Source organism: Ahaetulla prasina, chromosome 3 (genome assembly GCF_028640845.1).
Source record: "Ahaetulla prasina isolate Xishuangbanna chromosome 3, ASM2864084v1, whole genome shotgun sequence".
Taxonomy (NCBI): Eukaryota; Metazoa; Chordata; class Lepidosauria; order Squamata; family Colubridae; genus Ahaetulla; species Ahaetulla prasina.
The window spans coordinates 210,989,914-211,012,708 of record NC_080541.1 but is presented as its reverse complement, the minus strand read 5'-3'; the positions used below and the strand labels follow the sequence as shown (position 1 = coordinate 211,012,708).

Below are 22,795 nucleotides of genomic sequence, written 5' to 3'. Positions count from 1 at the left end.
GGACATTGCATTCATCATAAATATGAGTCAGTTACCTAGTGTCCAGATTTTGACCATGGGACCATGGGGATGCTGCAATGGCCATAAGTGTGAAAAAGATCTTCAGTCACTTTTTTCAGTGTCGCTGTCTTGGAAGACACTGGGTCCATCTGGGTTCAGTTCAAGTGGAAAAACACACTAGATTCATGGAAGTTGCTTGGAAAGAAGGTTTATTGATGAACAGGATCACATGCCTTGAAAATCTTTGGCAAAGAAAAAGGTAAGAGATGCTGAGAGTGCCTGGGTTATATGGCCTCTCTGGGCTTTTGAATTTGAGCTTGCATTCTGATTGGTTGTCAGACTCCCATGGGGCCATGCAGGGGTAACTTTATAGGTTGTCTTTTGAATACCAGGCTTGGTTGAGCCTTGCTGGGTGATGATGTGATTAAAGGGTTTTGGGCAATTCCTAGTATGGCTCTGCTTGAAGGCGGGAGATCTTTGTTATGTAGAATTGACTGGCCCAGGCCCTAATGGCCCATTGACAAAGGTGGGGTGGGGCCTGAGTTTCTGCCTCTCTTTTAGGGGAAATATTCTGCCTTTTTAATATTTCCTAAAATAACTCATTTTCCTAGGAGAGGGGTGGATGCTAGCTTCCTACAATTGTAACAAAATGAACTGTTGTAAGTTGAAGACTATTTGTGTTTTATTGAATGCCTGTTCTCCAAAATTGCCATCTTCCTGACGTTTTGTTCTGTTTTACCTGAAAAAGCTCCTTCGCTGGCTTTCTCTTCCTTTCATCTTCCACTGAGGCTTAAATGGAAGGTAGGAAGACAGGAAAGGATTTTTACATAGACAATCAAGTACAAAGAGTGACAGGTCACTCATTCAGATACATGCTCTCAGCCATCAGGTAAGTAACTTAGCTCCAGAAACCTTCCCGTCAATTATGGAAAAAACTTTTCTTCTTTTAAAAAAGTTTTATTAAAGTTCATCATGAGATAAAATATAAATAGAAACAAAGTCAAGAAACATAAAGAGGAAAAGGAAAAGTGCAAAAAATAATGGGAAAAAAGATAATGAGGGTTTTTTTTCAGTGCAGTAGGGTATAGGTAGAGTATATGATTTACATTTCTAATTTTTCCAGTACTGGACTTGTTCAACCATCCATCTTACGTATAGTGACCAGACGTCCCACTTTTGGCAGGACAGTCCCGCTTTTTAATAATTTGTCCCGCTTCCAGCGGCAATTCCAAAAAGTCCTGATTTTTTTTTTGTTTCACTCCCATTCTGGAAATGGGAGGCGGCAACGCAAGAGGAGGAGGCGGAGAAGGGGGAGTGGTGGAGAAGGGGGCGCGAGAGGGAGGAGAGATGCTGCTTGTCTTCACCAGAGAGGAAGAGAAGAGCCGAGAGGAGAGCCGAGGAGAGCCGAATCTGCCTGAAAGAGCCGAGAGGAGAGCCGAGCCTGCCTGGAAGAGCGAAGCAGCAGCAGCTGGTCCTCCTCCTTCAGGCAGGTGGCAAGACTCAGCACGCATGTGCAGCGCCCCCCCCTCCCGGTCAATGGTGTCCCGCTTTGCCATCGCTGAAATCTGGTCACTTTAATCTTACCTCCCAATTATTTTTTAAATCACACAAAATCTTGCAACATTATCAGTTGTCCTAGGATTCCAAGGGTTGTGTAAATATCTCCCTCAAGTTAAGCTTGTAACTAAATAGACACATCTAAGTTATTTCCTTGGTTACAATGCTGAAGTTCTTTCTCACTATATTCAACTAGGATTTTCCAGTGGTCTCCCATCCTTGTACTAATAGGAGTCAGCTGATCTCAGAAGAAAATACCAAAAATCACAAAAGATGTTGGCCTCTAGGCCAAATTTAGATTTATTTATTAAAATATTTATATGGCTGCCCAATTCACTCACAGTGACTCTGGGCAGCTTACAAAATAAGTATAATGTCAGGGTGAACTTGAAATCTTGCAAAAATCTCAGAACAGAATGTTAAACATCTTGCAAGAGTTTTGAGATGAAAGAGGTGAACCACTTAATTTCTTTAATTATTTTTGTATTAATTAATTTTTGGAGTCCACGTTGCACACTCTCTTGTATTGGTTGATTTTTTTTTGGATGTAATCTGTTTTGTTTAATTAGCTTTTCAACCAAAGACGTCTCCCTGCCTAATTTCTATCTATTTTAAATAAAAGCATTATTTGTCCTCTTTGTCTTGGCTGGATTGTATTTTTATCATCAACTACCCACTAATAAACTTTTAACACTGCTAAATAGTGGCTCTATTACGGAAGATACTTCAATGGTGGTTTCTAAAATGCCCCTGGTTTTTTGGGTTTTTTTCTACCAAAAACGTCACAATAATAAAATCTTGTTCGTGTATATCCAAACTCACCACCAAGGAGTTCAGAACGGTGAACGGTGTTCTCTTTTTCTCAATATTATTCCTGCAAAAGCACTAGGTAAACTGGGAGACATATCCAGGGTGGATTAAACTTCTTTTTAATAGCTAGATTTCTGTGTTCAAAGAAGATTTGGCATTCAATCAACATACAAGTCCCTGCCTGTTGCAGACTAAAATGAATCAGTCCAAGAAGGGAGAAAAAAAGATACATGCATTAGTACCAGTGGTGGGTTTCAAATTTTTTTACTACCGTTTCTGTGGCTGTGGCTTGGTGGGCATGGCATAGCTTGTTGGCGTGTCAGGGGCAGGATACTGTCAAATCCTCATTCCCTCCCATTCCATGGGAAGGATACTGCAAAATCCCCATTTCCTCCTGATCAGCTGGGACTCGGGAGGCAGAGAATAGATGGGGGCAGGGCCAGTCAGAATTTTTACTACCAGTTCTCCGAACTACTCAAAATTTCTGCTACCGGTCCTCCAGAACTGGTCAGAACCTGCTGAAACCCATCTCTGGTTAGTATTTCATTTACTTTTTGTAATAATAAGTTTAGCCTGCCCTTCTTTTTGTTTTATTTTTCCAGTGTATATGGTATGTACAGGCCTGAGGAGAGGGGGTTACAGCTGATACATTGTTCTGGGACCCATGGAGCTCAAAGGGGGCCCATGAAGGGAATTTTTTAAAAAATTTTTTACAAAACCAAATTTTTAAAAAGAAAAACAATATTGGATATTTACTTCATACTCTATACTTCGTGTGTATAGCAAAACTGCCTTGCAGCCTTGTTTGACATAACCTTTATTAATCTGAAACTCAGTGAACAGTAATTTAGGTAATTTATTGAATTTTAATTTCATTACTTATTTATTCAAGTTTGCAAGTTTAGTTTCATTTCGCTTATGAGTATATAAATTCATTGCTTATATATATTGTTTCATTATTGTTCATACACTAATGCAGGGGTCACCAACCTTTTGGACCTCCAGGACCACCAAATTCATAATTTTAAATCTGGCAGACCACTAATAGGAATGTTTTTTAAAAGACAAATAGTATTTAGTGCAATATAAAAAATGCAAATCATCTTTCTGTGGACTACCACAATTTTCACGCGGACCACCAGTGGTCCACGGACCACCAGTTGGTGACTGCTGCACTAATGTGTATTATTGTTTTTATTATCTTTTACAGAAGTACCAGTCCTCTTTCTAATATATTTACAAGTATGTTTGAACGTAATTAATAAATGTGCAATTATAATATTATTGATTTATGTGTCCATGTGTAGATGTGGGGGCCCATATTAGTCTTGTTCCAGCACTTAATAATCCTCTTGGCCGCCCGTGTGTGTGTGTGTGTGTGTGTGTGTGTGTGAGAGAGAGAGGGGGGGGGGGAGAAGGCAACTGGGAGGTAGCTTGCTCTTTCTAATTTCATTGACAGCGGTGGTGATATATAGGGTAATTTTATCTTCACAACCTGTAACAAAGGATAAGACAGTAGTCATCTTACATTCCCCAGACAGTAGGAGATGTTTACTTATTCTCACAGTGAACTCTCTCATCATTCATCTAGCTTTATTAGCCTGCCAGGAAGCTGTAAACCTATAATTTAAGAAATGTATCACGAAGGGGAAAGTCTTTGTTTGCTTATTTGTTGGTTTAGTAAATATAGCTTGAGATCTGGAATTAATTCTTTTTGATTCTGCTTCTCTCCCCCTCCCTGCTCATCTAGACATAATGCCTCCCACAAGGCATAGCTTTGCAGGAAAGTAGCCATGGTTGCAGACTTGTGGCTAATGCCGTATCTTTCAGAGATGGGCACAAATGAAAGAAACAGAAAGAGAGGGAGTGGAAGTTGGAGAGGGAGAGAGAACATTGGGTTATGTGTTATGGATCACAGTTCTAGCGCTAGCACATAGACTTACATACCGCTTCACAGGACTTTGCAGCCTTCTCTAAGCAGTTTGCAGAGTCAGCATATTGCCCCCAACATCCTGGATCCTCATTTGACTGACCTTGGAAGTCTGGAAGGCTTGAGCAGCTCAGAATTGAACTCCTGGAGTGAGCAGTAGAGCTGCATAGCTGCATTCTAACCACTATGACACCACGATAACCATGATAACACCACCATGATAACATCTATTTCTGAAATAACTTATTGTAACAATCATAATCTTGTAAGGAACTTCACAGTTCAAGCCCTTTCAACGCAGGATGTGGTCCGGATTAGTAACTTATATACCACATTTTTCGGACTATAAGACACACCAGAGTATAAGACACACCTTAAATTTTGGGGAAGAAAATAAGAAAAAAGCTGATTGGCGGGTAGATGGCCTCCTGAAATCAGCTGTTCCCAGAGGTGAACTTTAGCAACAGGTTCGTTGGTTGTGAGCTCTGCGCCTTGGCTTTTTTTCAGCCTCTGAAACCTCTGTTTCAGAGGCTTTTTTTCAGCCTCTCAAAGGGAATTTTGGAGGCTTTTTTCATCTTCTGAAACCTCCGTTTGAGAGGTTTTTTTCATCCTCTGAAATCTCCATTTGAGAGGCTGGGTGGGGCTACATTCGGTGTATAAGACACACCCAAATTTTCACCCTCTTTTAGGGGGGAAAAAGGTGCGTCTTATACTCTGAAAAATACGGTAGTTTCTAGCAAATAAAACACCTGAAACCTTGGAATTTTGTTCAAGTAACTCATGGAATCCAACAGGTCCAGAATGAATGATCATAGAATCACAGAAAGGACCTTTTGGTCAGTGAGGCCAATCTAGAGAGCTAATTTGGTCTACTAGTTAAGGCACCACGTTTGAAACTGGGAGACTGTGAATTCTAGTTCCACCTTAGTCATGAAAGCCAGTTAGGTGCCTTGGGCCAGTCATTCTCTCAGCCCAACTCACCTCATAGGGTTGTGGTTGTGGGGAAAAGAGAAGGAAGGCGTGTTGGATATGTTCATCAGCTTGAGTTATTTGTAAGAAAATATAAAACCTCTTGTTCAGAGTAGGAATCCATGTTAAGGCCCCTGTGGCTAACACATGCAATGACCTTCCTAGGTAAGTGGTTCCATGGCGTGATTACTGCTACTGTTATAGACTTTTTCTAACGTTCAATTAGAATTTGCCTTCCTGTAATTTGAATCCATTATTTTATGTCATGTAATTTGAGATAAAGGAGAACAGTTTTGATATGCTTCTGCATGATAACTTTTCAGGTCTATAGCACTAGTATATTCCCCCCAGCAATCTGGCTCCTCATTTTACCGACCTTGGAAAGATGGAAGGCTGAGTCAACCTTGAGTCAGTCAGGATCGAACTCCTGGCTGTGGGCTTTCAATATTGCATTCTAACCATGTACCACCACGGCTCACATCTCCTGTTAATTATAATTCTCAAGGCTAAACTTAGCCAGCTTTTTTAGTTTTTCTTTATAGGGGTTAGTTTCCAGTTTCACAATCAACTTTTTTGCATTCTTTAAAGCTGCTTTCATTTTTCCAAACCCTTCTTAACCTGTGGTACCCAGAATTGGACACAGTGCTCAAGGCAGAGTCTGACCAGAGAAGAGATGGAACAATTACTTCACACAGATTGGAAATCATAAGCCTGAAGATGCACCCTGATATTGCAATTATCTTTTAGACAGCCATATGATTTTGTTAATTCATGCTCAGTTCAGAACCAGTTATGATTCCAAGAATTTTTTCACAAGTACCAATACCAAAGCAGGTAATGCTCTGAGCTTATTAAAGTCTGACTTATTGAAGGTGAAGATGTACATCGTATGTTCAGGTTTAGAACCTAAAATAAAGAACTCCAGCATTAGAAGAGAAAAATAAAAAGAGGGAGGAAAGTGGGGGAAGGAGGACCCAGCTACAGATATTCACTTTAGTACATGGTGAGCTTCAAATTAAGGGTATTGATACTTTGAAAATCATCAGAAAAAAAATGTTCTACATTAAACCAGCTGCCTTTTCCCAAGCTTCCATGCATTCAAAAGAAAATAGAATAGAATAGAATAGAATAGAATAGAGAAAAGAAGAGAAGTGAAGTGAAGAGAAGAGAAGAGAAGAGAAGAGGGAGGAGAGGATAGGAGAGGGGAGGGGAGGGGAGGGGAGAGGAGAGGAGAGAAGAGACGAGAGAGGAGAGAGGAGAGGAGAGAGAGGAGAGGAGAGGAGAGGAGAGGAGAGGAGAGGAGAGGAGAGGAGAAGAGGGAGGAGAGAAAAGGAGAAGAAGGAGGAGAGGAGAGGAGAGGAGAAGAGAAGAGAAGAGAAGAGAAGAGAAGAGGGAGGAGAGAAGAGAAGAGGAGAAGAAGGAGGAGAGAAGAGAAGAAGGAGGAGAGAAGAGAAGAGAAGAGAAGAGACATGTCTGCTTTTAAAGGGTTGATGGGCCTGGTAGAAAATGGCGCCAAACATGAATGCCTATCACTTTCTCTTCTCATTTACCACATGTTCAATTGGAAAATTTAAAAAATAAAAATCACAAATAGAGTTTCTCTTCAAACATCCCGGTTTAACCAAAGTATTTGAGAACCTAGGACTATGTGTCCCATTTTGTGTTCAGTAAAAGCCTTTTGTGCATGCAGTTACTAAGGGCTAAATTGTTGTTGTTTTTTCAAACTCGTCAATTTTAAGATGGGTGGGCTTCAATTCCCAGAATTCCCCATCCGACATATTTCTTTGTAGGCATTTTGTCCCATTGGAAATGGTCCTGGATTCTGAGAACCAAAGAGGCCTGTTTAGTGTGCAGGCTCCCCACTACTGTTTCTCTGCACTAGGTTTTTTTTTTTATCATTCACATACACACACACACTCCTTGCATCTCCTCTATTATTTGGCTTTTCTCCAGGCTCGAAAAACACCAAAGTAGGGGAATTCTTATCTATGCATGAAAACCAGCCTTTATTATCTGAGAGGAAGTATCTCTATAGAGACCGAACCTGCCCTCTCAATAATAGGAGATAGAGGTTTGGCTGTTGAAATCTAACCAGCCCTCAGTCAGGGAGGGTATTTGTAGCTGGCGTTTCCCAGCTGCAAACACATTTCACAGCCACAGAAATCCAGAGTTTGGCTGACTTTATAACTCTGCAATATCACCTCCTCCTTTGGGACTGTACTTCAGAATTCTGTGTTGCAGCTGAAATACAAAGAGATGCCTGTTGATAAGTAACCCTTGAAGACTGGGCTTTGTGTGAAATGAAACACACACACACACAAATATCCCACCATTTAGTGACTTTGGCAGGGATCATAAATAACTCTTGACTAATTTTGGGGAGAATTCTTAGCTCCATAATGGGCTCCCTGAGGATTCCTTTCTTTGAAGGGGCTGATAGTAATGAAATGTATTTATCAGAGCTTGATTATTTTGAAAGCAAAGTTATATAAAAGTAGAAAACCCCTCAAGCCGGCAATCAAATTTGCTAAGAAAAACAACAATAAGGAGGTACCCTTCGACGTATGACCATAACGGGGACCAGAATTTCCACAGCTAAGCAAGGCAATTGTTAAGTGAGTCATACCTGATTGTATTACCTTTTTTGACATGGTTGGTAAGTGAATCATGTGATCATTAAGAGAATCTGGCTTCCCTCATTGATTTGGCTTGTCGGAAATCATCTGAGAAGGGTTGCCAGTTGTGCTTCCTTGACTCAGGGATGCTGCTAGTGTCTGAATTTTGATCATGTGACAACGGGGATTCATTTTTGGGTGCACACATGCGCCCTGGGAAGCTCCTCTTCTGGTTTGCGACCCAGATGAGCATGCACACACGCTGTCCCTTTTTGGCACATGGCGAAAAGGTTCGCCATCACTGTGCTACAGTAACACACAATCATGTTGTCTCACAGGTGCTTTTCCAAAAGGCAACTGGACTTGATTGGTTTTTTTCCCATGAAAACATTTTGCTTCTCATTGAAGAAACTTCTTCAGTTCTAGAATAAATTCTAGAAGAACTGAAGAAGCTTCTTGGATGAGAAGCAAAACATTTTCAAGGAAAAAAACCAAGAAAGTCCAGTTGCCCTTTGGAAAAGTACGTTGACCCAACTACGACCTGGATGATTGAGAACTTCCATAGCTACCCACATGTTATTTTATTTCTGGGGTGGAAACAGATTACAAAGGAGCAATTTTCCCACCAAGACTCTAGGTTGGCTTATTTAAAGGTTAGTTTGTTAGATTGTGACTTAATAATTACACTGTCTTTTGCAAACATTAGTAACCAAATAAATAATGCAACTTTAATCCTTCTGCAATCCTTTGAGATATTATTCTTGTTGCTAGCAGATACCTGACTCTGTGGCTTTGGAGGTGGAATGGGTTCCGAGAAGAAAAATGATTTTTTGCGATAGGGTAGCAGAAGAATGTCAAAGAAACAAAAGAGTTAGCTAAATATGTATATTTATGCCTGAGTTTTCTAGTAAAATTTCCTATCATTTGCAATCTATCTTTTTGTAATTGGGATTGAACTAGGGTCTTTTAGCTGCTGCTGATCTATTTAGTCTTGAAAATAAAAGAATCATGAATTTGTTCCTAGTCGTGAAATGGAAAAAAATATAAGTTGGGTTTTGTCATTTGCAATTGTTCAGTGTGGCCTTTGGCCAACTTACGGGCTTTGATGGTGGTATTCAAAAGCAGGAATATAAAGCACTTTATTTATTTGTGGTGAGTGCTGTGAGACCAGATCTCATTCACAACAGGTCGTTCTAAAGTAGTTGACTTCCTATCTGCCCCATATCTGACAACAGTTCCTAAAATAGGTTACCCCTAGCTGCCTGTCCACTTCTGCAATTCTGAAGAGCTCTTATCAGAACTGTAGAGGTAGCAGAAGTATATATATATACACATATATTTTTATACTTATACATACTTATACATACATACCTATACTTATATACTTATAGATACACACACACACACACACACACACACACACACACACACACAAACCTCACAAAGCTACTTCAATCAACCAAGTTCCTGCATTTTGCACCCACTTTGTAATGGATGCAAGTGAGTGTTGTTGATCTTCTGATCTGATTACAGGGCAGGAGAACTGAACTTCGTTACGCAGGTCAAACAGCTTCATTTAAACAGAGTGGCAGAACTGGATTCAAAGAAAGAGTTCCATATAGGCTAGAAATCTAGAGTTTCCAGGCTCAGAAAATCCAGAAACAATTACAGGATGGTTATGTTTTCTATTATCAGGAGTGTCTTGAATACATAGGTTTTCCCTTTTTATTATTTTGTAGTGTAAGCAGGGGTGGGCTTCGAAAATTTTAGCAAGGGGTTCTCTGCCTGGTTGCAGAGAACCCCTTGCTAAAGGGGTTCTCAGTGGCCATGGTGGTGAAGCTGGTCATAGTATTGATAGGGGTAATTACCTTCCAACTCTAAATCCTTTTTCAACCTAAGGGGTGGCTAATCCTGTTGTGGATGGCTGAGCCTCTTGGTGCTGTTTAACTTGTTACAACTTGTCATCTTATTTGAAGTCTCCATCCCCATAAGAGTAATGTCAGGAGTATCACTTCCCTAACTTTAGAAACATCTGTGATGCTATCAGTTCTTCTCATTAAACAAATGTGTCATTATAAAAACTTGGATGATGCATTGATGTTAGGACATTCTCCTTTTCAAGAAGTTGTCTGGCCCCACTTTTATACTTGGCTGTATACAGGTGGTCCTTGACTTATGACCACAATAGAGCCCAAAATTTCTGTTGCCAACTGAGACATTTGTTAAGTGAATTTCACCCCATTTTACAAGCTTTCTTGCCACTGTTGCTAAGTGTATCACTGCAGTTAAGTTAGTAACACAGTTGTTAAGAGAATTTGACTTCTGGATTTTACTTGTCAGAAGGTTGCAAAAACACATCAACCCAGGGCCTTGCAACCATCATAAATATCAACCAGTTGCCAAGCATCTGAATTTTGATCGCAAGACCATGGCTATGCTACAATGGTTGTAAATATGAACAATGGTCATAAGTCACTTTTTTCAGTGCGGCTGTAATTTCAAACGGATACTAAACAAATGGTTGTAAATTGAGGATTACCTGTATAAATATCTGTTAATTATTTATAGAACAACTTCATATCCTTTAGGAAAATGTTTCACAACCTTGGAAGCCTTAAGATGGAGGGACTTCAACTCCCAGAATTCTTCCACCCATTTGAACATACAGACATTAATGTCCTAAAGCAGTGTTTTTTAAAAAATTTTGGTAACTTTAAGATGGGTGGACTTCAACTCCCAAAATTCCCCACTTCAGTTCTGAGGGTTGAAGTCCACCCATCTTAAAGTTACCAAAATTTTAAAAAAGCACTGCTTTAGGACATTAATGCCTGCATGTTCAAATCCTCAAATCCATGCCACCATTGTTATCCTTCTAATCTGAAATATGCAAACATTTTATTTCTCTTGCCATTCTGGTCTCTTGGATTCATTTCCAGTAATTTTTCTGTTCACATAAAGTTTAATAATTTTATGTACATTTTATGCATTGACAACTCATTTCATATTTTTTTATGAATACGTGATAATCCCCTGATTTTATTATGGAACCACAGTGCCCTCTAAAGCATTTTGTAAATTGACCCAATGTTGGGAGGTTTGGATTCAGCTTATGTTCTTTTGCTTGTATAGAAAAACAAAGCTGGTAAAAAGCAGTTTATCTTTTATAATTCTATCAACAGTTATTAGAAAAGTATAACTTCTCTAATGTAATATCTAATATCTGTATAACTTCTACAGATGTAAATAATTTAAGCTATTTATCTCAGATTACTGTAATATTAATATTAATACAAAGAGATAGTTAAAAATCCTAATGAGCTTCTGAGGAAAGATAAATGTAAAAGTGAATGTTAGTTCACTATTAAAATATGTGCTTGGAAATATTCCCTTCGTATCTAAATATCTTCATTAATTTCATATAGATTGATAAATTGTTAATATTTTTATGAGAAGGACAATCTACTGAATTGTCTTTAAGTTATATGGTAGTTGCCATACAATGTATGGTTGTATTTTAATTTCCCTATATTGCAACTGTATTGCTAGGTATAAATTTTGACTTTTATTCCTCGATAGAAGCCAAGCAGTCAAGTCCAAAAACTTGGGTCCAGTTAGTCATTTATGCTGTGATCCTTATGATATAATAGCAGGAATGTGGTTCCTTTCCAGGCAGTATTCTGTATTTTTTACTATGAAAGACTGCTAGATATATTTGGAAGTCATGGTGGAAGTATGCATTTGATCTTTACAGTATTTACAATGAAGGTACTATGCCAGATTTATAGTCCTGAGTTAATAAAGTATATTCACTCCAGAGGTGGGTTTCAGCAGGTTCTGATCAGTTCTGGAGAACCAGTAGTGGACATTTTGAGTAGTTCGGAGAACCGGTAGTAAAAATTCTGAATGGCCCTGCCCCCATCTAGTCTCTGCCTCCCAAGTCCCAGCTGATTGGGAGGAAATGAGGATTTTTCAGTAACCTTCCCCTGGATTGGGAAGGGAATGGAGATTTTACAGTATCCTTCCCCTAGAGTGGGGAAGGAATGGAGATTTTACAGTATCCTTCCCCTGCCACGCCCACCAAGCCACACCCACGGAACCGGTAGTAAAAAAATTTGAAACCCACCATTCACTCTGTTTATAAACTGGACCAGTGGTGGGCTGCAACCGGTTTAACAACTGGTTTTGTGAGCGTGGGCTTTACGTGCGCACGTGGACTTTGCCAAGAATTTATTCAAGAAGATAAGAACAACTCATTTAGATAAGTGGCAATATTGACTTGATTTATGCATCATTGTTGATTTCCCTTGATTTCCCTATATTCCTCCCCACCTCTCAATGAACTCATTTTTGTGTTTATCAAGGTGGCTCCATTGCTTATAAAAACATCCTCATTGCAAAATTACAGTAATGTAATTTTAAGCAAACTTCCTTTGCTTCAGAACTGATATACGGTTTATTACATCTTCTGTTACTTGGTATTGGGTAGGAAGATCCAAAATACTTTTTCTCTGATTTTCCTAGAATTGTGCTAAGGGGAATGTTAGGTAGAAGAGAAGGGTTAGGTTACAATAGGTACTGTATGTTTCAGGTCCCCATCCCACATGATGGAAAATAGTGGGGGTTCAGAGTTACTCCTTGGTCTCAGTCCCTTCACTACAGAACAACCTCTCCTCTTCAAGGTTTGTGCATTTTCATATTCAGTTCAAACCTTTATTGTCAGAGTACAACATGTGTGCAATGAGATTGGCTGAGCCTCCCTTTGTATATAATTGGTTAGAAAATAATATTGCAATGAACAGAGTAATGTAATGTAGAGTCCAACTTGATTTGAGGAAGACTATTTTTATCCTTTACCGGTTGTGAAAGTCTTAGGGGGAAAAAACAGCATCTGTCAAATTAAACATCAGGTTTAACAACTTCTAGCTGACCTTCTTTAATTATCTTAAGAATCCAAACCCAGCTTTCCAAAGCATTTTAGTAAGGTTTGCTGACCTCTGCTGGCGAAAGGGTTGTAAATTGTACTAAAATTCCTATATCTTTCTCTCCACTAGTAACAATCAATTACATTGTAAGGAGATCTTCCCAAACTGATGGACTTCAGATATGTTAGATAAGAGTATTGGTGACCTACCCTTCCTTGATAAGATAAAGGGTAGTATCAGGTTGGGGAAAACAGCTTTAATTTTTTTTTTTTACAGCATGAGTATTCACAAAGTGAAGGGTAAACAATCCGAAATTAGACTCAAACCAGATGGAAGTGGAACTAGATAGTAGAAGACTTGACTTAAAGTCAGTTTTAGACTATTCAGGCTCAGACTGTGGAGACATTTGGCTAACAGGTTATTACAGAGACTTTCATCTCACTAATATTGATAATCAGTGGTGGGCTGCTGCCGGTTCAGACTGGTTCGGGAAAACTGGTAGTTCCAATAATCACCTGGCCCCGCCCACCCTCCCCCACCCTATCCTGTCCTATATTTCCTTTTTTCCAGCTCAGCTGATTCGTGCAGCACAGCTGATTTCCACACTTCCATTGTTCTACTTACGGGGGCTGCCTTAGAAGGTAAGCAGATGAGCTTCAAATTGCTATATTTTGAATGCTACGTGCAAACACGTCAGGTGCATGTGTGCGCAAAGCCTGCATGCATGCGCAAAGTCCACATGTGAGCGCAAAGCACATGCTCACAGAACTGGTTGTTAAACCGGTTGCAGCCCACCACCGTTGATAGTGAAACAGTGGAACAACTTACCTCCAGAAGTTGTAAATGCTCCAACACTGGAAGTTTTTAAGAAGAGATTGGACAACCATTTGTCTGAAATGGTATAGAGTTTTCTGCCTGAGCAGGGGGTTGGACTAGAAGACCACCAAGGTCCCTTCCAACAGAATAATAATTCTGTTCCAAGATTAGTATCTCATTTGTATTAATTACGATCTTACACACTCTGCTGTATTGTAATGTGTACTTGTAAATAAGTATGGTTGCTATGTTTGGATTTGTTTTAGTTGTAAATTGTTACCTAAGTTGTTAGGTTGTGAATTATTTATATGGGATTGCATTTTTGTAATTACAGAATCTCTTTGACATGTACCACACCTTAGTAAATGTGAGTAATAAATTTCTATTATTATTATTCTTCAGCTGTGCCTGGATATCCAAATAGTGTCAGGGACATCCAAGTAGTGTCAGGGATAAAGAACACACTTGAAGTTGGGAATATCATCCATTCCTGCCTTGTCACCAAGTGTCATATCTCACCACATGGTGAAAAATAAACAAATTGGTTTTTATAATGGGCATATAATATTGACTAATACCACACATGTTTGGGTAGCTGGCTCCAACTCCAGATGTTGGAAAGTGTTGCTTTAATATTTAAAAGTTGTGTACTGGGATTGTACCACTTTTTCTGAGCTAAGAGCTTGAAGGCCAAAGATCAAAAGAAGCAGTTAGAGTCAGCCAAGCCCAAAATTTAGTACTGTTATGTAGACATTGAACTGCGATGAAATAGAGTTCCTTTCCACATCTTTAATGCTTTCCATTCTGCTAGTTTGGTAACAATTTTTTGAAATATCAGAAAGTTACAGACAAGCTAGCCCCCAGGGGAAGGGCCTTCTCTGTGGGGGCTCCTACCCTATGGAACGAACTTCCCCCTGGACTTCGACTGCTCCCTGACCTTCGGACATTTCGCCGCGAACTTAAGACATACTTATTTTTACACGCAGGACTGTCATAGGATTTTAGATGATTTTATGGGTTTTTAACTTTTAATTAGTTTTTAGGGTTTTATATGTATTTTAATAATTGGGCCAAATTTGAATAAGTTTTTAGCTATTGTTTTTATTTGTATTGTATGTGTTTTGATTATTGTTTTTATATGGCTGTTAACCGCCCTGAGTCCTTCAAATACAAATTAAATTATTATTATTATTATTATTATTATTATTATTATTATTATTATTATTATTATTATTATTATTATTATTATTATTATTATTATTATTATTATTATGCTGCACACGCAGCACTGGGGCCTCAGGTAATGGTCCTCTGATTTTAACAGTTGAAGGGCCTACTGGATTTGAGGGACCCTCAGTCTCCATCAGTCCCCATAGTACCAGCAGGAGTGGCATTCTCTGGGTCCCATCATTTGAAAGATGTCACCTTGTAGGAATCAGGAAGTGTCCTTGTCATTTGAAATGTCACATGACCTGAGATTAGGTTGGCCCTGACCTTGACCATTAGAAAGGCCTCAAAATCTGTTATGTCCTCATAATAACAACTGCATCTCAGCTGGATAGTTGCCTACCGCTCTCATTGGCTGAGACGCCGGCAACTATACTAGCTCCTATTGGTTCACATGTTTTGACAGTTCCTTTTTAAGCAGTTGTCAGTTGGGTTTGTTTTTCTGCTTAGGTCTGGAGCCGGCGCGAAGTTGCTCATTACTTGTTCTTGCTAATAAAGTGTTATTGTATCAACAACGTTATCAACCTAAGCTGATACTTAACTCGCAGACATATTAAAATCCGTTTTTTTCTCTAGGGCACATGGATTAGGATGTTAACTGAGCCCAAGAAATATTGATTTATTGCTTTCCTCAATTGCCATTCCATGCTTCTTTATGATTACAATTGCTTTTAATTTTATTATTTTAACTTCTGCTAGCTGCCTAGAATTGTAACTATAAGGTTAGTGGTCAGATAAATCAACATAAAGTCACTGGCAGCCTGGTTAGATGATAAGAGCATTCAGAAATATCATCTTATTTTCCTTCTGATTTCCAGGATCTTTTAGTAAGAAACATGAACTCTTGATTAGAAGGGATCAGTGGTGAAATCCAAAAATTTTTACTATTGGTTTTGTGGACGTCGCTTGGTAGGCATGGTGTGGCTTGGTGGGCATGGCATGGTGGGCATGGCAGGGGAAGGTTACTGCAAAATCTCCATTCCCACCCCACTCCTGGGGGAAGGATATTGCAAAATGTCCATTCCCACCCCTCTCTGGGGCCAGCCAGAGGTGGTATTTGCCAGTTCTCTGAACTGCTCAAAATTTCCACTACAGATTCTCAAGAACCTGTCAGAACCTGCTGGATTTCACCCCTGGAAGGGATCCTGTAGAAATTCTTAATTCCTGTCAGTTCCACCTTTAGCAAAAATAAATGTTCAATTTTTTAAGGCTGTCTTTATTATTTTTAATATACTAGAATAGAATAGAAGTTTTATTGGCCAAGTGTGATTGGACACACAAGGAATTTGTCTTGGTGCATATGCTCTCAGTGTACATAAAAGAAAAGATACCTTCATCAAGGTACAACATTTACAACACAATGATGGTCGTAACACTTAATGATACAACACTTAATGATAATCATAGGGTACAAATAAGCAATCAGGAACAATCATTACCAATATAAATCATAAGGATTACCAGCAACAAAGTTACAGTCATACAGTCATAAGTGGAAAGAGATTGGTGATGGGAACGATGAGAAGATTAATAGTAGTGCAGATTTAGTAAATAGTTATTATGTGTTTACCAGAGTGATGGCCTTTGGGAAAAAACTGTTCTTGTGTCTAGTTGTTCTTGTGTGCAGTGCTCTATAATCTATAATTCAAGCTTACAAATTTATTTATTTATTTATTTATTTATTTATTTTGTCGAATATATATTAAATAATATATATAAGTACATTTATATGAGTATATAAGTATATATGAATACATAAAATGAATACAATTAAAGGGAACATTAAGACAGGAACAGTAGGCATGCTGGTGCTCTTATGCATGCCCCTTACAGACTTCTTAGGAATGGGGTGAGGTCAACAGTAGACAGTCTTAGGTTAAAGTTTTGGGGATTTGGGGATGAGACAACAGAGTCTAATAGTGCATTCCAGGCATTAACAACTCTGTTATTGAAGTCATATTTTCTGCAATCGAGATTGGAGCGGTTCACTTTACGTTTGAATCTATTGTGTGCTCATGTATTGTTGTGGTTGAAGCTGAAGTAGTAATTGACAGGGTGGACAGTGTAGCAGATGATTTTATGAGCTATGCTCAGGTCATACCGAAGGCAGCGTAGTTCTAAATTTTCTAAACCCAGAATTTCAAGTCTGGGGGCATAAGGTATTTTGTTGTGATCAGAGGAGTGGAGAACTCTTCTTGTGAAATATTTCTGAACATGCTCAATTGTATTAATGTCCGATATGCAATGTGGGTTCCAGACAGATGAGCTGTATTCAAGAATTGGTCTAGCAAATGTTTTGTATGCTCTGGTTAGTAGTGTAATCTTAACAGAGAAGAAGCTACGCAAGGTTAGGTTTACCACTCTTAATGCCTTTTTGGTGATGTTGTTACAGTGGGCTTCCTTTCCTCTAACCTCCTTTCCGCCTTCTATTTTCCCCACAGCAACAACAACCCTGTGAGGTAAGTTGGACTGAGATCGAAAAACTGGCTCAAGGTCATCAGGCCAATTTTCCTGTATAAGGTGCAACTAGAACTCTCAGTCTCTTGGTGATTGACTCAAATCACCCAGCCAGTTTGCATGCATAAAGCAGGACTCACAGCTTTCTGTTTTCTAGCCTGATGACTTAATTATTAGAATTGAGACTGATATATTCATTCAAGCTTTTGGAATTGTTCTGTGACTTTAGGGTTTATTGCATGGGTGTTAATTATGCCTTAATTATTATTTTTATTTTTAAATGGTATTTCATATATTTTTATCTTGAGGTTTCTGACACCATTACCTGATTATTTATTTATTTATTTTATTTATTTTGTCACAACAGTATATATAAGCGTAAGCATGAAAGTAACTATATAATATATAAGCATATATATATAAGCATAAGTATGTAATAACTATATTGATTGGATATAATGAAATAAAACAATAGGACAGGAACAGTAGGCATGTTTGTGCTCTTATGCACGCCCCTTACGGACCTCTTAGGAATGGGGTGAGGTCAATAGTAGACAGTTTTTGGTTAAAGCTGTGGGGATTTTGTGAAGAGACCACAGAGTCAGGTAGTGTGTTCCAAGCATTAACAACTCTGTTACAGAAGTCATATTTTCTGCAATCAAGATTGAAGCGGTTAACATTAAGTTTAAATCTATTGTTTAACATAACATAACATAACAACAGAGTTGGAAGGGACCTTGGAGGCCTTCTAGTCCAAACCCCTGCCCAGGCAGGAAACCCTACACCATCTCAGTCAGATGGTTATCCAACATTTTCTTAAAAATTTCCAGTTTTGGAGCATTCACAACTTCTGAAGGCAAGTCGTTCCACTTATTAATTGTTTTAACTGTCAGGAAATTTCTCCTTAGTTCTAAGTTGCTTCTTTCTTTGATCAGTTTCCACCCATTGCTTCTTGTTCTACCCTCAGGTGCTTTGGAGAACAGCCCGACTCCCTCTTCTTTGTGGCAGCCCCTGAGATATTGGAACACAGCTATCATGTCTCCCCTAGTCCTTCTTTTTGTTAAACTAGACATACCCAGTTCCTGCAACTGTTCTTCATATGTTTTATCCTCCAGTCCTCTAATCATCTTTGTTGCTCTTCTCTGCACTCTTTCTAGAGTCTCAACATCTTTTTTACATTGTGGCGACCAAAACTGGATGCAATATTCCAAGTGTGGCCTTACCAAGGCATTATAAAGTGGTACTAACACTTCACGTGATCTTGATTCTATCCCTCTGTTTATGCAGCCCAGAACTGTGTTGGCTTTTTTAACAGCTGCTGCACACTGCTGGCTCATATCTAAATGGTTATCCACTAGGACTCCAAGATCCCTCGTATTTGCTCTTGTATTGTTGTGATTGAAGCTGAAGTAGTCTTTAACAGGAAGGACATTGCAATAGATGATTCTATGAGTTAAACACAGGTCCTGTTGAAGGGGGCCGAGTTCTAAGTTTTCTAAACCCAAGATTTCAAGTCTGGTGGCATAAGGTATTTTGTTGTATTCAGAGGAGTGGAGAACTCTTTTTGTAAAATATTTCTGGACACGTTCAATTGTACTGATGTCTGAAATGTGGTATGGGTTCCAGACAGGCGAGCTGTATTCAAGAATTGGTCTAGCAAATGTTTTATAAGCTCTGGTAAGTAGTGTAGTGTTTCTGGAGAAGAAGCTACGTAAGATTAGGTTTACTCTTAAAGCCTTTATTATATCATGCAAGAACCTTGATATTTGTTTTAGTTTTCTGAATTTCTTTTCTTTTTTTTTAAAGCATCTTGTAAATGCAACGAAGTGGGCAGTTTTGTCTGTATAAATACATTTGACTGCTATAGTCATCTGCTGCAGAGACAAATACAGAAAAGAAATTCAGTGGAGAAAAATATTTCTATTACCTGCACACAGGGGGAGCTAAAGATACATGAATAGAATGCTGTAGTTTCTAAGTAGCTGTTGGGATTGGTTTTAATTCTAAAAGAGAATGAGGAAAGAAAGGAAGGAAGGAAGGAAGGAAGGAAGGAAGGAAGGAAGGAAGGAAGGAAGGAAGGAAGGAAGGAAGGAAGGAAGGAAGGAAGGAAGGAAGTTTCTTTGTGTAAGAGTGATTCATTATGTGCCATCAAGTTGGTGTTAACTCCTAGCCATTGCATAGATGGATTTTCCACAGGAATGTGCATATTTTGGGGTTTTCATTTCTGTAAACCCCCCTGGAGTTCAATCAATCAATCAATCAGAATAGAGCTGGAAGGGACCTTAGAGGTCTTCTAATCCAACCCCCTGCTCAAGCAGGAGAACCTATACCATTTGAGACAAGTGACTATTCAGCCTCTTCTTAAGAACCTCCAGTGATAATAAAATGATTTCTTGTCCTAAGATAGGAGGAAGGAAGGCAAAGCCAACCCTCCAATGTTTCTGTAAACATAACAGGCAAGTTCCTTGATGGTGCCATCAGTTGGGACTGGAGAAGAAGTGAACTACTCCTAATTTGGCAGATTTGGGTTCTTTCCAAAGTCATGCACAGTGCTACTTGCAGACTCCTTGAAATTGTTTTTGACTCTTTTGAAATCTATGATCTAAATTCCTTAAGCTGGAACAATCAATTGCTGAGATTGTTCACAGCAAGGAACACTGAGCACGATTTTTGACCTTTGATAATATCTGTGCATGAAACTGGCCCAATGCAACAATTCACAACTCCCACTGTTTGGAAGGAATATTCATCAATATTTTGCAGCGTTCCTTTATACTTTTAAAAAGGTTTTTGTATATGAAGGCTGGAAAGAATATACAGCTGCATTTGGAACACATACAAGGAAAATTTCCAATTAACATAGATATATTTTGCTCTTTTCAAAACTTGTTTTTACTTGTTGAAAGGTGTTATAATAAAAAAACCTATTTTCCTGCTACCTTTCTTCTTCCCTCTTTAACTGATATCTAATCCTCAGATGATCTTGCTGCTATTCTAATAGGAGAAAATTATCCACAAAACAGGGATGATCCACAGTATCAGGATTGCTCTAGAATCCTAAGAGAAGAATACTATGGACCAGGGGTGAAATCTACTTATCGTCCTTACTGGTTGGGAAGTGCACCCGCCGCGCACCCGCGCAGACCTTCTGCATATGCGCAAAACCTTCTGCGCTCGTGCAGAAAGCAAAAAACACATTACTTCCTGGTTAAAACCAGGTTAAAACCAGGAAGTAATGACACCTGGGCGGGTGGGCAGAGCTTTGCTCTGCCATCACTATTCGATCGCCGAACCACCAGCCACAATTGCTACTGGATCATGAGATCCGTTCAGAACCGGGAGCATTTCACCCCTGCTATGGACCCTTCAGATATATTATCATTATTTCAAAATCCTGGCTTTTCTTTTGAAACGAAGCTTCTCATCCTCTTGAAGAACAATTTAAGAACAAAGGAGAAGCATTTTAAAGAGAAACAGAAATAATGTAAACCTACTTTTGGAGTGCTGTGCTGGATCTGACAAACGCATGCTTTTCCAGAGTGACCAGCTAGATGCCTATAGGAAAACCATAAAAGGATAGGATTCTTTCTTTGATATCGTCCAATAGCAACAAGAACTAATATTCAGAGGCATCCCAATTGTTGTCCTCACTGTTAGGAAGTTTCTCCTTAATTCCAGGTTGCTTCTCTCCTTGATTAGTTTCCAATCATTGTTTCTTGTCCTGCCCTCTGGTGCTTTGGAAAATAATTTGACCCCGTCTTTGTGTCAGCTCCTAAAATATTGGAATACTGCTATCATGTCACCCCTAATTCTTCTCTAGACTAGCCAAAAACAAATCCTGCAGCCGTTCTTCATATGTTTTAGTCTCCAGGCCTTTGATCATCTTGGTTGCTCTTCTGTTGGACTGCAAGAAATGAAGGAATGCACTTTCTTCCCCTTCAGTCTTCCACCATTTTACTGGACAACTTCCAGATCCATTTCTCTTGAATACTTGAAATGTTAAATATGCCTCTCATGTGCCTCACCTGCCTTTTTTTTAAGCCAAAAGTTTGTAATGCAAACTTCCTTTCATGGGAAAATGTTCTAATCCTTAATCATTCTGGTCCCTTTTGTACATCCTTACCACTTCTACAGTTCCCCCCCCCCTTTTTTTGGAAGTGCAGTGACCAGAACTGTTTGTAGAATTCTGAACTTTGTCAACCTACACATTTTTTAAAAAATAAACAATTTACAGTGTTGGCAGTTCCTTTTCTAATGATCTCCAATGCAGACTTTGCCTGTCCCATCCACAGTAGTTCCATAGGCACAGTTGATCCAGAAACTGAACAATTTACATCTTTTGAGTCAAATCTAACCAGTTTAGACTGCAATAAGATGTCTATAAACTTAAGGTACCTTCTTTTGTCCCTCACTAACTCTGAAACCCGTTTTCCCATTTGAAAGTCAATTCTACTAGCCTTGAAAATTCAGAAACAAGAAGGAGTATCTTTTTAGCCTAAAAAATGTATTAAAAGGCTTAAGCTATCATGAGCTGTAGCTCACTTCATCAGATGCATGGAGTGGCTAAACTGTTGAAGGATTCAAAATGGGATGAGGTGAGATAAAAGGAAAGAGAAGGATGGTTTTCCAGATTCAGGTTACATGTGGGACAAATTTTCATTATTTTATTTAAATTTTATTTTATTTTATTATTTTTTTCTATGGCCACTACTGTCAACCAAATGATCTGGGTGGCTACAGATTATGGCTACCTTATTAATGAACAGTAATGTATTGGTAAAAACCCACTGTGCTTTTTGGTATTTTCTGAGACAGCGTGAAACCTTTATATATATGTAAACTCAACAATCTATTGCTTAATTGCAACAGATTAACTACTACCAACAGATTAACCAACTACTCCATCCAGTTTTGGTCAGCATATTACAAAAAAAAGATGTTGAGATTTTGGAACAAATGCAAAGAAGAGCAACTAAGATGATTAAAGGCCTGGAGTCTAAAACATGAAAAATGGTGGCAGGATTTGGGCATGGCTAGTCTAGAAAAAAGGAGGACAAGTGGGGACGTGATAGCAGTATTCCAGTATTTGAGAGGCTGCCACAAAGAGGAAGGGGTCAACTTATTTCCCAAAGCACCAGAAAGCACCAGAAGAAACAATGGATGGAAACTAATCAAGGAGAGAAGCAACCTGGAATTAAGGAGAAACTACCTAACAGTGAGGACAATGCACCAGTGGAATAGCTTTGCCTTCAGAAGTTGTGGATGCTTCATCACTGGAGGTTTTTAAGAAGAGACTGGACAGTCACTTGTCTGAAATGGTTTAGGGGGCTGAGCAGGGGGGCTGGATTAAAATACCTCCAAGATCCCTTCCATGATTCTGATTCTAATTGTGTTGGTAAAACTTCTTTGTCAAAACTATGCACTTTCAAATCTGCCCTGCAGTCCTTGATTAAAAGGCTCTGATATTATTTTTTTCTTATTTGGAGTGTCAA

At 38.9% G+C, this 22,795-nt stretch overlaps 1 long non-coding RNA gene across 1 annotated transcript in view; it reads left to right on the top strand.

Moving 5' to 3' along the window:
- Positions 1 to 2,586: 2,586 nt before the first annotated feature.
- Positions 2,587 to 22,795, top strand: part of LOC131196278 (uncharacterized) — a 62,385-nt gene continuing 42,176 nt past the window's right edge. Inside the window, exon 1 of the long non-coding RNA XR_009154683.1 lies at positions 2,587 to 2,614. This is a non-coding gene — a long non-coding RNA (uncharacterized LOC131196278). The remainder of the gene's footprint in view (positions 2,615 to 22,795) is intronic.